Genomic DNA, 17,680 nt, shown 5'->3' with positions numbered 1-17,680 from the left:
TTTCCTTTCACTAAGAAGGATATTAACACTTTTGTCTTTGCTGTGGGGCTCATAGTATCCCTAGGCTTGCACTGGAGTTTTCCTCTGCTGTAAGACATTCAGAGCTGCCAGTGCTGAATATCAGTACTCATGTTAGTGCCGCAAGATGATACCATTCAGAAGTATTAGAGAAGGGGCCTCTAAATTTCTATTCGGGCCCCCAATGCAGCATGGGAAGAGCAACAGAGCATCACCGACTTCAGCAGAACTACTGATGATTATACTGGGAGACATTTCTCTCCACTAATTGTACATAAATTACCTGTTTGAAAGGGATAAGCTCTAGTCATGAGCTTTTTCCCTAACCTTCCAACTAACATGTACCTTCCCAACGGGAAAACTATAAACAGGCATTTGGCTTTAAAACTTTCAGGCAAAAGGAAGAAAAATAAATTAAACTGTAGAAATTGAGACACGCTTTTTAAAAATAGTGTTCCACTAAAACATGACTCACATTTATACATAATACGCCCCCCAAAAAATCAAAACACAGAAAATTTGTTCCAGGAAAATAATTATTTCCCTTTTCATTGTCAAAGTTTCTTTAGGGCAGCATATTCCTTTTGGGTTTTTAATTCCTCTAAAAAAAAATTATCAGTGAGTGCATACTTGTATGAGCGTATCTATGTATGTATTTATGTATGCAATAATCTGTGTATGTGTAAATACATACAAGTGCATATGAGTCAGGGGAGGTTTAGATGGATATAAGGAAAACGTTTTTCACTCAGAGGGTGGTTGAACACTGGAACACTGAACAACTCCTCAGGGCAGTGGTCATGGCCTCAAGCCTGAGTTCAAGAGGCGTTCAGACAACACTCCAAACCCCAGTGTGGGGTTGTTGGGTTTCCTGTGCAGGGCCAGAAGCTGGACTCAGTGATGTTGGTGGCTTTCTTCCAGCTCAGGAAGAGCTATGAGAGAGAGTTCTATGATTCTATGCTTTTACATGTAAATATCTATACACAGTAAGCAGATTTATAGTAATTTATATGCCTGACAGTTCAGTTGAACCTCATTAAAAGATCCTATATAGTCTTCAAAACAAGGCTGTCAACTAACAGAATACAGGAATTGTAAGGTTGTCTGGTGGCCAGGGCATACCAAATATTGTAAGATGCATTACCTATCAGCTACCACGATGAGTCACTTAAACTGACTTGACCCATCAGGAGTTTAACTGAGGTTGATTACATAATACAAAATAATGCATGGCAATAATGGGAGCATGGTCCTTGGAGATGGCTGGAAGACAAACACAAAGCCAAATTCTCTTACAGTGCAATCCTGGTGAAGCCAATGTACATCTGCTGAGGATATGCACGTCCTATTAGGACACGAGAGCTGTGCGCTTGCTTGGTGGCAGTCATTCATCTCTCTGGAGGCTACAGGTTTATACCCTTGACCTTTCCAGGAGGTTTAGGGAAGATTTTCTATGAAAGCCAGGGCAGATGATACCCAATTTGTCTATTAAACCTCAATCCATAGTCCTTATGGGCAGATACCATGGTTTCATTACTGTGGTAGCAAACCTTGCAGGACTACACAGCACTTGCTACAAAAAGAACAGTTCTGTCTCTGTCCCTGGCTTATCCTGCAAAGGACAACTTTAGTAGCTAGGCTATTAAAAGAAAAAGCTGCATAATTCTTTCGAAGAGGCATCTTTTTGTCATTCTGCCTTCTGGGCACAGAGTCCGCTCTAGGATCTACTACACTGTGTCATTTTACAGTTGTTCTGCTTAGAGAGTGCTTAAAACTGAGCCAGTGGCAAGGGAAGTAGAAAGAAAACAAACAAAAAACAAAGAACAAACTAGCAAGGTGGGGAGGAGGATGAGGGGAAGCGAGGGGCAGTCACAAAGTGAGGGACGAGATGCCCAACAGTATTTATCTGCTTTTGCAGTCTGTTTTGCTTTTGTTTAAGATGTCTGCACTTTGGGCAGGAAAAATATATTTTTCCTTGGCATGCATGACAAATAATAACAGCAAATTTCCAAGAAGGTTGTCAGGACATACCGCATCTTTATATATGTTCATACTTCGTTCTCCTAGAGATTCTAGTTACGAGTTTAAAAATGACAGAAGTAAATTATTGTCTTGCTAATTAAATCCACATAGGGACCTGTGCTATACAGATTACATTTTAATGGTTCTTTTATCACTTTTTGCACTGTATCTGAAAAGTGGGTTTCATGCTAGATTAGTACAGATTGAGCAGATTATTGTCTAAGTATGTGTGGGCAGTGTATGCAATAAAAGGATGTGGATGGATAAATTTGCACATATTTTTCCCTAGAAATGGATTCTTTGCAATTCACTTTCCTAAATTCTCCTTGCTGTCCATCAAAGAAAATTATTAATTTATTAATCTATATCTGGCCTACAAGGAAACTAGAGGTTGCTGAAAACAATTTGGGAGTTTACCCCTGCTATAAATAAAAGATGGAATATGCAAATTGTCAGGGAAGTCAGCTGTGCGAGGGAGTTTTATAGGTAGATCATGTAGATCAGGTGACTTGCAAGTAGGAGAAAACCATGCAGTGAAAAAGTATTCAGAGAATAGAGACAGAAAAAGGAGTGCTGAATCAGTGATGTGAAGCAGAAGATAATGAATAAATTTGAAGAAAATAGGAGATAAACAAGATTACCAGCTTGGTTTCATGCAGGCCACAATGGAAAAAATATGACTTTTACTAAATGTGGAAACGAAGAGGGTACAGTAACCAACAGAAAAGGTACTAGGGTCTAGGTAACTTCTCTGTCTAAAAAAAAAGAAAAAAAGGGACAGTTAAATAAAAATCCTAGACATGAAAATTGTTCAGCAAAACCAAGTTACAATTCCCTTGTAGCATTCAGAAATAGTCTAAATTTTGTTTTAAGTTATAGTTTGCATTTGATGGAGTTATTGCCAAAGAGATTAGCAAATCCTTTCAATTCAGAGACATTTAAATTTAGCAGCAGGAAAAAGAAGTTTGTTGAGTGTGGAATCCACCCCTGCTGCTCCAAAACAATCAGAAACAGGAAAAAGTAATCAAAAGGGAGTTTTAATGAGTTATAGAGCTATTGTTTACTGGGGAGGGCTGAAAGCCTGAAGCCCAAGCCTGGAGGACCTTTGTGACCCTGCACTGCCTCTCGGTGGCAAAATATTTGCTTGAAATTACGTCAAAACAACACAATGTGTGTGTCTGAAGGCCAAGGGGGTGGGGGGAGCACTGAGAAAAATAGTGGAAATTCCCTGAGTCTCTGAACGTACTGAAGGCTTTCCCTGAAAAACAAGGCAATAAACAGCAGCTGTATTCATACATTCAAGCAATGTACCACGCAGGCAGTGTCTCTTTTGGCTGTACCAAACCCAAGGCTTGCCCTGTCAGACAGCCCCAGAAACAGCTGCGCCCCTCTTTGCTCCACAGCTGCTGAGCAGGCATGGGCTGTGGGGCTGATGGTCCCAGGCGCAATCCTAAAGGGCCAGATGCCCGCGGGGCGTGAACTGCCAGGGTGTGAACGAGGTCCATGACCCTCTGTGGCAGCCAAGGTAAAGCAATACTGCCCTGGTCTCCTTAGCCTGCCAAACTCAAAGCTTCACAGGGGAATCTAGAAGCCCTTCTGGAGAGGGGCAGAAAATGGGAAGCTAATTTTTCCAAGGAAATAATTATATAGAAGTGCTGGGGTTTTGAGGGAGGAGACTTCTGTTGCTTTCCCAGATCCCTCCCCCAGGTAAAAAAACACAACATTAAGTTAGTGCACAAAGGCAACAGTTATGTTACGGTAGTGCTCACCAAGAGTTCTTATTCAGTAGCATGTGTCTCAGAGCAGCACCTACCTGGTCAGGGAAAGACCATGTGCCTCTCTGCCTGTCCTTATTTACTTCTTGGGTGGAAAAATCTCTGTTTGTCTCTGCCAAAATGTTTAATGCAAGTCATGCACCACGGAATTGGTATAGACCCTTCCAGCCCTCCCAAAAGCATCCAAGAAAGAGGAAGACAACAAAATGAAAATAAGCAAAAAGATGCAATGTTTCCCATGGAAAATGGATACATTAAAATGAACAGCCGATCTTCACCTCAAGAAATAGCAATGAGGTCTGTGAGCTCTGCTCAGACAGCCGTCAGTGATAGCAGAGAGTCTTGAGTTATGTAAAATAACAGATGACCCGCTCAGCCACATACTGCATAATCCAAGGAATTTGTCTACCTGTTTACCACAGTAATACTCCCAACCAGTACGTGTAAGAACAAACTGAGCAGGGTATAAGCCAGATCCTTGGCAAAAGTACAATATGTGTGATGGTCACAAGCTAGCTGGCCCATCTAGGCATTCTTCTCCTGTGTTTTACCAACTGCCTAATTCCATTCACTGGCACCATGCACAGTTATGTAGCATCCCAAGAGATTCCCCTGGCAGCTGGAAGAAACACATTTTGCAATGTGGAGCTAGACAGGAAGCAACTCACAGCAGCTTCCAGGTTAACGGTCCCCATGAAAATTTTGGTTCTTCCAACACACTATTAAAAGAAGGCTTTCCCTCTGTATAGCACACACTGGCCAGCATGATGTCACTAACAACGCTTAAATTTTGTCATTTTTGGCACAAGCAAGCACCTGAAGAAGACAGAGGATAGCTGTGTCCCCTACAGGTAACAGGGAATGATATTTAAGACAGTACTCAATGTTTAATGCAGATTTAAAGTGCTGTTGACAAACTATCAAGCCAAACCAAATATTTTTATTTCACCAACACCTACTACACTATCAACAGGTTTGTTAAGCCCCCAGATTTTATTTCACTTTTACCTTTGTTAAAATACAAAATAGCCATATTTTATCTGCACAAGATCCCATGTGGTCATATGGCTTTCGAGGGAAATGTAAAACAATAGTTTTGTCTAGAGTTATGTCATTTTCTTTTCACTCAGATCACTCCACCAAGAAGCTGAAGTATTTTAATTAGATATAATATGTAAATTCAAGTAAGAATTTAAAAGCAGGAAAACCCCATAAAGAGACTTTTTAAGTGGCCTCTAAAATGCAGATTCTTAATTTTTTGCGAGGCAAATTAAAGATTTTTAGTCCATTAATATCCACAGCACCTACAGATGCCACTACAGCTATAAGACAGGATTTCTGCAGCTCAGGATGGAACAAAATTGAAGCATTCAGGCCCACTAACTGCGTCTGAAAATTTCATACACATTCAATAAGATATGCTTGTACATTGACATACTGATTTTCTAGAATGTGCGGTCATGAGCAGTACTTAAGACCCAATAAGGTCTTACACTGATAGAGTTAGCATGTCTAATTATAGCTGCATTTGGTATGCCACATAGGTGGTCATATACATGAATAAAAAGCTCACCTTGATGTTGTACATGCATTTGATAAGAACCAAGGCGTTTGTTATAAGACACTCTGTTACAATTGTAATCTACAATAGCTGCAGTATAAGTGAGCCAATACTACTACACAGTTTTTCAGCTTTCACCATGCTGAAAACTTTAGACCAAAATTTTGAATTCAGAATCAGATTGTGGATTTGCACAGACCTACCAGTACGTGTAAGAACATTGTGCTTTCATACAACAGATGCCTAGCTACAGTTATTCTGAATATTTTTGGTCACTTATTCTTCAAACTCACAAGCCCTCACAAGCACTTGTTCTGCTGTCAATCTGAAAAGTGCCAGCAGGTTTCAAAATGTTACTTACTATTTAAATGCAAGAAATCAGTATGACTTTTGGAGCAGGCTGGGGAGCAGGAATATGTATATATATATACACACACACACATGTATATGTTTTATATGTATATATATGTATATAATTTTTTTTTAAGTCCGCAGCAAAATAAAATTTACTTTCTTGATGAAGAAAAAGATGTTTTGCCATGTCTTATATCTGTTAACAAAACTGGATGTAGGAAAAAAAAGACATATAGTAATAGGCACAACTACCCCCACCTTCCTCACTGCTCTCTCTCTCTCCTGCAATTGTGTAAAGCGAGGAAGTAAAAAGCTGGTAGAAACAGAAAAACATGTTTTTCTTTGAAAGTTCATCTGCAGAAGTATTTATCAACTGTTGGCAAAATGCATACAAAATAATATTCTCTTTTTAAAAGCCAGGAGCAGATAGGTCCTTTTTTCACTGAAAAATGGAGCACATTTGAAGTCCCTGTTGTTGGAAAATGAAAAATATGTTTTTCATTTGCTGATTTTGTGGAGATTTTTGCTGCTCCCTAAAAGTTGATTAGGTCTTTAGCCACTCAGATATGCGGTATTATCCAGTGTATTTTTGCCCCTTAGTCAGTCAAAATCTTCCTTTTTCATGAATCCATGTCACCAAAGCTAACCATAGAGAAGATAATTTAAAAACTCTCTCATTTATCCAGGTACTGTAAATAAAGGCTAGATAATCAGGCAAGGGTGGGTACATAGGAAGAGACATGCTGTGTGTACACCATTCACAGTAACTGCAGAAATAGGAGCCCTGGCAGACTGCCCCCAGAAAGGTCCTGGTTTTGGAGGGCAAAGGAAGCACAGTGGGGGAGGTCTCTGTAGAATACACCAGATACACAGTTCAATAAAAGCCAACCTTTCCCTCGTTTAATGTAAGAAGTCTGGCAAGTCTCGGGGTCCAGGATGGCCTTGTGAATTAGGAGCAAAACCCTTTCACAGTTCACACTGACCTGTAGAAACAGACCTCTTTCTTCCCAGCCTCTCTGGCTCCCTTCTCTTCTCAGCTTACAGAAGAGAAAGTTCCTCTCAAAAGAAGCACACTTGTTTTCAGAGTCCTTCCACACCAGAGCTCAAGAGGATCTGCAAAAATGGGTTTAAACTCTTCTCCCACTACGAGGTGCCCAAGGAAAGGAAAAAAATGCTAGAACAAATTCTTTTTCCTAATTTCCCCACATCATTTTCTCCGTTCCCACTATGTTGAAACCACAGAACTTCACATGACTTTGAAGAATCCTTCATTATGACAGGAAGGACACTTAGAAAATATGTAGAGCTGCAAAAAAATGTCCCAGAACTAGCATGACTTGAATTCTCATTTAGTGAAAAGGTATGCAAAGCAAAACAAGAAATTGTTTTTAAACAATTAAAGCTCTGTATTCTTGTTTTAAGGATAGAAAATAATCAGCTATAATTACCGCTGTACAAAATGGTTTTATCACTGTTGTGTTAACTAAGGAATACAAAAATCGTGGAAAGTGTATGGTACTGACACGGCTAAGCAAAAATAGAGATGTCCTGGAGTGATGGAAACTCAGGTAAAATGTTTTCTAGCTTCCTGGGGAAAAAAAAAATCCAATATCCTGATTTTAGGAAAGCAATGTACTTTTATCCACATTGAGAGTGTATAAGCTAATGCCTCTGTGACTTAGAGCAAACAGTCTGAAAAATGGTGCAAGCTAAGAAACTGTGGAAGACTCCTGGTTAAGGAGAAAGGATAGAGACAGTGATGACATGAGGCCAGTGATTCTGTCCTCATGAATCAAAACGCTTAAGAAAATTAAATAGCTTTAAATATTGTCACCTGAATAAATTTTGTCCCTTTTTCTCTGCTTGGATCAGAAGTGGACTCTAGGAGCTCTGACCCAGCTTTAAAGGTCTATAAATGCTACCACCCAGCATATAGACTTGTTGTGTGTCTTGTCACTTCAGTCCTCCACATTAAAATTCCTTCCACTGAACTTTGTTACTCTCCTTTTGATGTTCATCTCGTAAGATCAAAGTCTGGGATCGGCATGTAGACAAGAGAAGAGGAATCAGTACAGGAGAAACTGCAGTATGAGCCCACTCTTTATCAGACACTAGGGAATTCAGAAAGTTTTTTGTTTACAGCCCAGCTACAGGCAAGATCTTAAAATCAGACTTCACACTATGTTCCACTTGAAAGGCAACCATGAATGACACAAATTTATGGGAAGTCAAGTTCCATAGATTCCAGGGCTCAATGCTTTTGAAAGAAAGTACTGCCACAAAATGGGCAGAAGATACTCTTGCTCCGCTTTGACAGAATGGTTGTACGAACACTTTCTTGTAGCTGAGTACTCATTCTTCTCCTGATGATGTCTAAAAATGTTCCAATTATATAAATGGGGGCTGATTCATTCAGGAACAATGTTTATTTGGCAGTTCTGCCTAGAGGACATCAAAGAAGTCCTTCAAAGAAGGCTGCTAAGATACCTTCCACAGAGAAATTTCAGTGAAATGAAACCTAATGTCAAAATTAGGAATGAAAGGGATTTTTACACCCTTAAATAGCTGTAATTACTTAGAAATGCTTGCTAGAGGCAAAGCCATGCCAGACAGAGGAAAGAGATTTCAGTTTTGATGGTCCACACGAGGAGCATTTCTGAGTGGATTGGTTCCACAAGGCTTTCATGCGTCCTGTTTTGCCTATTCACCAAATTACAATCAGTATTAGTGGAGCCTCTCACCATCCATAGCAGGGCTCGAGAGCATGCTCAAAAAGTTAATTGCCTGGCTCGGTGAGAAGTTAGTCAGAACTGCAGGAGTGCCTTACATCTTTCCTCATGTGTACTTTCACTTGAAGCGCATTGACTTGCACTGCAGCCAGGGCATGGAATAACACCCTGGAACCACTTGGCCTACTCTAGACACAGTAGAATAAAAACAATGGTCTTGATTACCTATGAGAGAGACTGAAGAAACAAGGAGGAAGGTGCTCAAAATAGGAAATTTTGGGCATTTCACAACTTTTTCATCTCAAATAAGGATCCCAACATAAATGGTCCCAAGGGATAGATATATCACAAGCAGTTTATCCCACAGTCCAGGCCACTGTGAAAAATGTTTCCATATTCTGATCACACCACTTTTGCATAAGCTTTCCTCATACAGCATAACATCAGCTTTTAAGAGCTAGGTTTAAGTTTTTTCCTCCAAAGAACAAAGAAACACCCATGAACTGGGAAGACTATAGCAGCAAGCTTGTGTCTCATTCCATTCTTCTCACATTTATGACTAGGATAAAGGAAGAAAAGTTACATACAGCTTGCATTTTGCGTACTGGTTTCTCCCCTAGTTTGGTGAGAGGACTGAAGGAGAGCTTGTCTGCCTTATGACCCAGATCAGTCAGCTTATCAAGACGAATCGCTTCTCTTGGCAAACTTTGCTTCTCCCTTTAAAATTCACTTGCGGTGAAAGGACAGGCTTCTGTGTGTATGAAAATCACTAGAAACAATGAGAAACCCTTCTGTAAGGCATATCTATCCACTACTGGCAATTCAGGTGGCTTGGATTACAGCAGGCACAAGCCACAAGTACATAACAGCTTCCCCCATTACCTGCTGATTATCAGGGGTAGAGTCATAGGCAAAATAATTAGTCTAGATTTTGAAGGCAGCCACTCTAGGATTAACAGCGTAGCTTGCTGGCAGGAAATCAGACAGTTTGAGGGGAATCCTCCATTGTAGCACTCTACTGTCAGGAAGTATTTGGTGAGAAAGTAGCTGAATGCAAAGAAAAGGGTGACTTCTGAATGTTGCTATATCCTACTGCTCTATTTCCTTAAGCCTAACAACTAGGAAACTTACTCAGACATCCAAATTGCTCGGCTTTATGGGTGGAGCTGACAGGGGCTTTGCATTTGCTGTGAAAAGATGATCGTGTAGGTAGAATTTATGTCCAAACCCAATAATAAGAACAAAGATTTCTCACCATTTATAATTTTCATCTACTGCATTTGTTTTTATGCTCTGAAGTGCACTTTCAGCCCCTATCAGATACAGCCGACCTGCAGGCTCTTTTAAAAGTACCCAACAAATCAGAGCTTTAGGGTAAAATTTTTGACACTCTCTTTGAATGCAGAATTACAGAAGTTTATACTCATTTCAGCTATGCTTCACTGGCTCTGCTAGTAACAAGCCTTCAGTGATGCAAACTATAAGCATGCAAGTAGTTTTCTCCAGAACTACAATGGACTGCAGTGGACTTCAAGCTGCAGTGATTTGCTGAAAGCTCCACTTCCGATTACTAAAGGAGGCTTGATCAGAAGTGGGAAACTACTCAAAGAGCAAAGCATGAGATATCAATACTTTTTCGTCAAATGATACTTGTACTGTCATTAAAAAATTGAAAAGACAGAGTGGCAATGTTGCCGTGTTCAGTAACCTCTCCAATGCAAAGTCAGAGGGGCAATATGACAAATTTATATTCCAGAGACTGGTGGCACAAGATCAATATTTAATCATGAAGATGAAAAGTGTTTACAAATGCTTCCAGTGGATAGGATTATTGTCTGCTACTTAACATCTAGACTGTTTAATGAGGCAGCAATGTAGGCACAGAGAGGTGGGAGCAGTGGTGCATAGAAAGGCACTTTCCAAGCTTTCAGGGTAGATTATGGCTTGAATTATGAACTCCCACTGTATCTGTTATGGCACCCTACTAGTTAATATGAGTCTTTGTCTACGGGTTGCTTCGGAGACGGTTCCTGTATCTCAGGAAGCAGGGAGAAGAGAAGTTTCCTGTTTTGAAGAAGGTTTAAGAACTACTTTCCTCCAATCAGGCAGCAGATGCCTGGGCAGGAAATGGAGAATGCAGCTGCCAACCCCACTGTGGGTCAGTGGTTGTGCTAATCAATGCAGCCAAGGTCTACCACAGCCAAAAAAGGCCCTAGTGATAAGTAGGTTGCACAGTAAAAGTGAGGATTTGTGGTGGAAGGTGCCTGGACTGAGACTTTCACTGGCATGAGACCAAAACAAATCCAAATACTGAGAGGAAATGGGCGTTTGTTTTCCTCCCTATATGTAGCACTCATACAACAGATTGCACCCAGTACAAAGCCATGATAAAATGAGGTGTGTAATTATTGTTGTGGTTCAAAACAATGTTCAGAGTAACCATCATTGCTGTAATCTTTTCTCTCATTGATGACCCACTGCCATTGCATTTATTGGGGGGTATCAAAGGCATGGTCCCATCACACACAGGAAATCAGCCAAAATTTCTCCAGCTGGGGGAGGTTTTTTTTCCCTCTTTTTGAAATGGAATTTAGCAAGAGTCTTTACTGACTTCAAGAACTGAAATTCAGCTCTTGAACGTCCCCGGTGCTGATGAGTTTCTTTAAGACAAGTCTCAGCCTTTTTGACTTGGTGACCAATTTTTATTTCACTGACATCAACTTTACACCTGCTTAACATTTGGCCTTCGGTGGTATTGCTCCTCACTTACACTTGGTTATTTGAGCGATGTCTGAAGCACCTGTCTGCTATCCTTCAGCTCACAGCTCACCATTTGGTTCTTTTTGATGCTATTTCCTGTCGTGCTTTGTATAATGGACAGCATCTGCAAAATGTACTTTTAGCTACTTCTCTGTTGCCAGTAGAGCTGTATTGACATTTTCCAAATACAGGCACCAAGTGCTTTGGAGTGCAGAACTGTCGCATGACATTGAGTAAAGATAGACTTGTTTCTGGACACATCCTTGCCCAAGCTAAGTTACATTAAATGAAGTCGTACCTGGGTAAGACACTGGCAAAAACTAATCCGGGACATGAGAATTAGGTATCTGGGAAGTTGAGTGGCAAAGGAAATTTCCATGGCAATGAGCAATGAGTAGACCCAAATGTGGGGTTTCTCAGATTTTGCACAATTGGCTACAAATATTCTTCTCTTACAATTATACTAAGTGGTAAAAAGCTCATAAACCTGATGCATCAGAGGAACCTTGATGGCACTGTGAGCCTGAATGGAAACATGTAAATCTCCATCCTGAGAGGACTGGTGCTCTTGCTAGGGGCCCTCTACTGAATATGATGAGTGAAGCAATCAGATGTTCATTTGATCAAGGGAGAGTCAAAGATATATTTGGAGTATTTCAGAATTGTATTCCTTTGTAAGGAATAAAAACACAGACTAGTTTTCCAGGAACTGACACCACTATCCTTGTAGCCTCCCTCTCCTATGGCATGCTGGGGTCTGTACACATCAACCATCTTTCAAAATCTAGTATCCCCTGTAGTCTGAAATGAGCTCTGTAAATTATGTAATGGACAGGACATTTGCAGTGTTAGTCACTAATAACGGGTAACTGTAATCTTTTCTCTTTTATTGCAAAATAAGTGCTGTGAAAAAATGTATGCTGTGAAGTAACAAACTGCTTGTACCGGACAGAATACTCATCATGTAGCTATAACTTTCCCAAACTTCTTTTCCTCTCTCCACTCCCTTTGTGTTTGTCTTCATTCAGCTTCTCTTGCCTTGAATGAGGATGTAAAATCAGAGGCCAAGGCTATTGTGGTTACGGACAGTCTAGTCAGAAGGAGAGAGTCAGATAAACTTTCACAGGCATTGCCCTGGGAAGTTTTAAGAAAATTCAGAGAAAGAATTAAAGTAATCCCTTATCTTTGCAGCTGGTGTTTTGAACATGTGAATTACTTGTAAGATGTTTGCAAGAAAAATGTTGCTCCTAATTAACCAATGACATCAGGGGAGTTGATTGAGGACCAATCAGGTCCAGCTTTATCAGAAGAGTCTATAAAAAGAAATTGATGTCTAATAAACTCTGCATTTTACCTTCTGTGACCTTAGAGTCTATATGTCACTTTATTCACCCGTCTCAATACAATAGAGACAGGCTATGACATATATACGCAACATTCTTTGCAATCAGTTTTGATGTAAAGAAGAACACAAATGTAGAGTGAAGGCAGCAGCAAACTGTTTGTCATAAAAGGTATATTGGTGCTCAAAAATAGGAAAAAATTACCATTATATGCCGGTAAGTATTGTGCTGAATTGTGCTGAGATGAGCAGCTAATGCTGTCAAATTTTGATATGAACAAGCTTTGCTTTCAGACACTTCTGTTCTAGCCAGGCAATACGGGCTCCTGCAGGGTGAAGGATTTCATCTGAGTCTCCAATGGACATGAACATTGGTTTTCGTTTCTGTCTTTCAAAGAAATTTTCACCAATAATCTTTGAGAACTCATCTGAGTGATGGTTCTTCAACTTTCTCTACCAAGAACTCTCAAGAGAATATTAACTTCACACCACTGAAGAAACTTGGAGTAATACAGAACTACAAATTTAAGACGCATCCTGCCAATGCAACTCCAATTCTAATACAGCCCATCTCTTGTGGCTCACCAGGCCACTGAGGAGTACTGACTGGTCAGGACTCTCACTACAGCACTCCCTACTATTCTGGCTCTGAGCCTGAGTTGGTGTCAGTCAGGCTTTTGAGCAGAAAGGAAAAAGAAACCAAGAAAGTCTGAGCGATGACATGCCAATCACTGAAGGATAAAAAGTTCCATAGACACAGGTAGCAATGACATCTTGCTCTAATGCCGCATCACAGAAAAGATAAATAATTGAAAAGTGTTTACCTACCAGTATTCACTGTATTTACCTATTACTATGCTCAGCTCATCACAGCTGCCCATATTTCACATTTAAAATTATCTGACATACCAAGGAATGCTTGCAGTTATTGAAGGATCTACACCTTTTTTCATCCTGTTTTAGTAAATTATTTCACTTTTTGTGAAATGGAGCACGACTTTACTGCAATAATTGAAATGCTTCTGTAGAATAACGTTAAAATAGGCCTGATCAGCATGAATCCATGCCACTATAACAATTTTTCCCTACGCATTCAGCCTTTCAGATGTCCCAAGCATACTTACAAAGAGAACACAAGGGATTAGCTACCCTATGTATCCTGTGCTATAGATTGACACTCTTAGGTTTGCCAGGTCACCAAGAGAGATACGTTGTTCAACCACTTCTCTCTGTCTTGTGGTTTCTTGGGTGGCATACTACCAGCTAGAATGTACCAGGCAATATCAAAATATTATGAAAATAGGTGATTTTTCAGGCAACTAAGACCAAAGGCATATAAAGATTTATAAAGCAATGTTGGTTTCTGAAATTCTACCTACTAGGAACTAAGAAGTTTAGCCCAATGTCATTTTGAGGTCAAACACACCCTCCCCCCTTACCCACAGTATTTTTAGTTCAATGCCAGAAAATTTCTTTTAGTAAGGCCACTGACACAGAAATAGTGATAAAATAACTCCAAACCCCGAAATCCAAACCTATAAACCATGAAGAAAAAGAGACAGAAGGGTGAAAGGTCATGAAAAATGCCCTGAAAGACTGCTTATAAAGAAGTAGACCTCATCTTGGCAAACACTTCTATGGAATAACATGAAGAGGCTTAAAAATAACAATCAGGTTGCTTAGGTAGTGTATTATGATAGACAGACTCTATAGAGCTCCATTAAAATGGCAAAAAGAGTGCTAGCTTATGTTACAATGATAAAATGTAAGAGTCTAGCATGCTAGATAGCTCTGATCTAACAGGGCGCTTAAGTATACAGAGTAACCCTACTTTAAAACAGATTATATGCACTTCATTAAATTTAAACATGTACTTAAAACATCTGTTGGATGGGAACCTATAAACCTGGAACATTCATCTGAGTTTTAAATTCATAAAATATGTCAAATGGGTAGTTGGGTTTTGTTAATGCCTATTATGTTATGTAATCCTTTGTTAAAAGACATCTCAGTATTTAAAGTTAGTCAAAAATATTTTTTAAATACATGCTTCATTTATTTAAATAGATGACTTAGGAAATTAGATGTGTCAATTCCACCTCTCATCAATTAAGTCATGGGTTTTCCCTGGGGAAAATGATTTTTCTGCTCTGAACTCTGCTTTCTTCAAGAAATGTGTCATGTGGTATGGACTCTACCCTTTAAAACCTTAATTGCAGGATATACTTGCAAAAGCAGAGATTCCTCTTCTGGCTGCAAAAACTTAATTTGACCCTTAAGCATCTCCTAAATATGTTCACATGCATTCACCTTCCCATTCTTCCATTTGTAATACAGATCATTCCCCATTATTTTTCAATAAACAGACAGACAGAGTAAACAGACAAATTTCAAGCAGTTATTTTATGGTTCTTACTTGCCTTTAGCCACAAAATTCTTACAACTTTTCATCATTTCAGTACAGGAAACTGCACCCTGGATTGTCTTTTAGGCTAATAATAAAAAGAATATAAGGTTTTTGCTTACTAAGTATACTTTAGTTGCACAGATTTTTGGGGGTTTTCCCTGTTGAATCCAAATTGTAGTCTAATTGCCCATGCAGCAGTTCTCAGAGCCCACAATTCATCTGAACTGCTCAAGAACACATTCCTTGGTGAAGAGTATAATATCTTGTAGCAGTGCATCGGTTACATTTTTAACCACCACAAATCAGTTCAAAATTCAAACCAATCAGATATGACAAAAGAAAGGAGCCAGCAACTCTTGGAGCTGGCACCATGCTCTTTACATTAGGAAGCAGGTTTGAGCACAGGCAGTCAGAAACTTGTGAGAAGCACTCAACCTGTACAGAGCTAGGTCCCAAAATTGATCTCGAGCAATGTCTTCCCCTTAGCTGGGCTTTGAGCTAATGGCATGATGTTAGGAACAGGACTTCCTAACTCCCGACAAGCTCTCCTTGTCGTTAAGTATAGGGTTCTGCTGGAGGGTTCAGCTAGTTCCACAGAAAAAATGAAATTTTTCTCAAATAATCGTTTGCCTCAAAACCTATCAAGTATCATGGTTCTTTGTCCTACAGCAGACCAAAAAAGATTTTGTGTGAAGGGCGCTATAGAAATACTATATTAATTACAACAGTCTATTTGCAACATCTCTTTTACAATGGCTGTGTTTAGATAGTAACATATTTAACCATTCTTCCATTACGTATTTAGGTACGAGGAAACTTTGCAGTCTAGACTATGTTTTTCAGTTTATTAGGAAATTCCCCCAAATTCTGCAGCCAACATTCTCAATTCTTCTGTGAAAACATGTTTATTGCCTTCCTGCTGCCCCTTTCCATACTGTTTAGTTTTTTGCAGCTGTTCAACCAAAAAGTTATTCTCCTGGAGAACATATTCAAGGAATTTTTCCCAAATCACTCTTACTGTGCTTGATTTTTTAAAAATGTGCATTCTTTTTCCATTGTGCCCCATAAATTTTTCCCCAGCATTTGCAAGATCTTAAATCTGTATTCTCAAAGCTATTTCACATGCTGCTTTCTATTGACATCTTATTTATGTTGCTTGACACAGACATCAAGGCTGCAGGTGGCAAGAATAAAATCAGGGACCACTACATGAAGATGGTAGAAGGTTGCATGACAGCTGGTCATAGGTGGACCAGGGAAACCCATTTTGTTCCCTGCACCAGGGCACAGACCAGACACATTATGCTGTGAGGGACTATATAGGCCTTTATGTCAGTCAGAGTAGTAAGGAAAGAGCTGCTACTGTGAATTTATCCATCTCCAAAACCATACAGCATTGCAAATGCATACTTAAAGCCCTAGTGATACAGCCAGGGTCCTCTAGAGAATCAAAACCCGGCATTCCTGGATACCAGCCTCAGTGGGAGACACTCAAATCCGTGCAAAGAATTCCCATTTCTGTCACTGCTTGCTTTCTCTCTCGAGAGGTCTGTGCACTATAGTACAAGGCACCCTGCACCCCATCAGTCACAATGAGACAGCTTTGAAAGGTCAACAAAAAGAACTTTACCTGTGCTATAGAGCACCTGCCAGCAGGATGATGTTAGTTATTAGGCCCTTTGCAAAAACACAACAGCATTTAAAATTAAGTTTCTCTGGATGGTGTTAGCAATTGCCATGGTTCCTGGAGAATTCAAAATGTCAAAGTAAGAACTGACAGCTTCATACCCCTACTTGGACACTGGGCAGGTACAGTATGCTACTTCTCCCCACAGCCAGCCTGCTAGCCTGCAGAACTCTGGGCTTGCTGCAAACAACCGCCCTGCTCCGGGAAGGAAGGGTCCGTCCTCAACTAGGGAAGCGAATCTCGAGGTCAGCTCAGTCCTCCTGAGATTTCTTTGCCGGGGGGAATATCTGCCAAGTCGTGCTTACTTGCGTGAGCAATACCAGCCCCTCTGGGAAACGTAGCAAGGAGATGTAATGCCTCCTTTGAGAGGAAGAGAACGATCCAATTTTCCTTGGGTTTTAGTGCTGCTACCAGCCTGAAAACTAGGTGCCTACGATAACCTCGTTGAGCCAGATGCTGACATATGGGAGAGGGCTGCAGACAGCATCCTGCAGCTGTCTGAAGCTGCTCTGAGCAAGTGTGGTTTGTATGCGAGGGACCGTGTCTGGCTCCTCTGCACTCAGATCCCGCTTCCAGCAGCAGGTGCTGTCGGCTCTGCAGGGATGCTCCCGGTTAGGGAAAAACGCCTGGGGCGGGGCGGGGGCCTGCCCGAGCCTCGTTCTCTGGAGGGTCCTAGGCTGGGGCGGTCGTGTTCCTCGGGGGAATGGAGTGTGTGTGTGTGAAATGAATAGATTGAGGGGGATGGATGGAAGGGGGGAAATTATGGAGAGAAAGGAAGACTGAGCAGGAGGAAAAGGATGAAGAGAGCGAAAAAGATGTAACGGAGCGGGGGGGGGGGGGGGGGCGGGGAGATGGAGGCGATATGGAGGGAGTAGAGAAAGCGGGAGAGGGCATGGAGAAAGGGCTGAAAGGGAGGGCAAAGGAGGACCAAGGGCGGTGGAAGGGGAGTGGGGACACGAAGGGGAGCGAGGGGGGGACGTGCGAAAAGGAGGCCGAAGGACCCCGCCGCGCCTTTAAATATTCGC

Source organism: Fringilla coelebs (assembly GCF_963513975.1).
Source record: "Fringilla coelebs genome assembly, chromosome: 13".
NCBI lineage: Eukaryota > Metazoa > Chordata > Aves > Passeriformes > Fringillidae > Fringilla > Fringilla coelebs.
Note: the sequence above shows the minus strand (reverse complement) of the source record.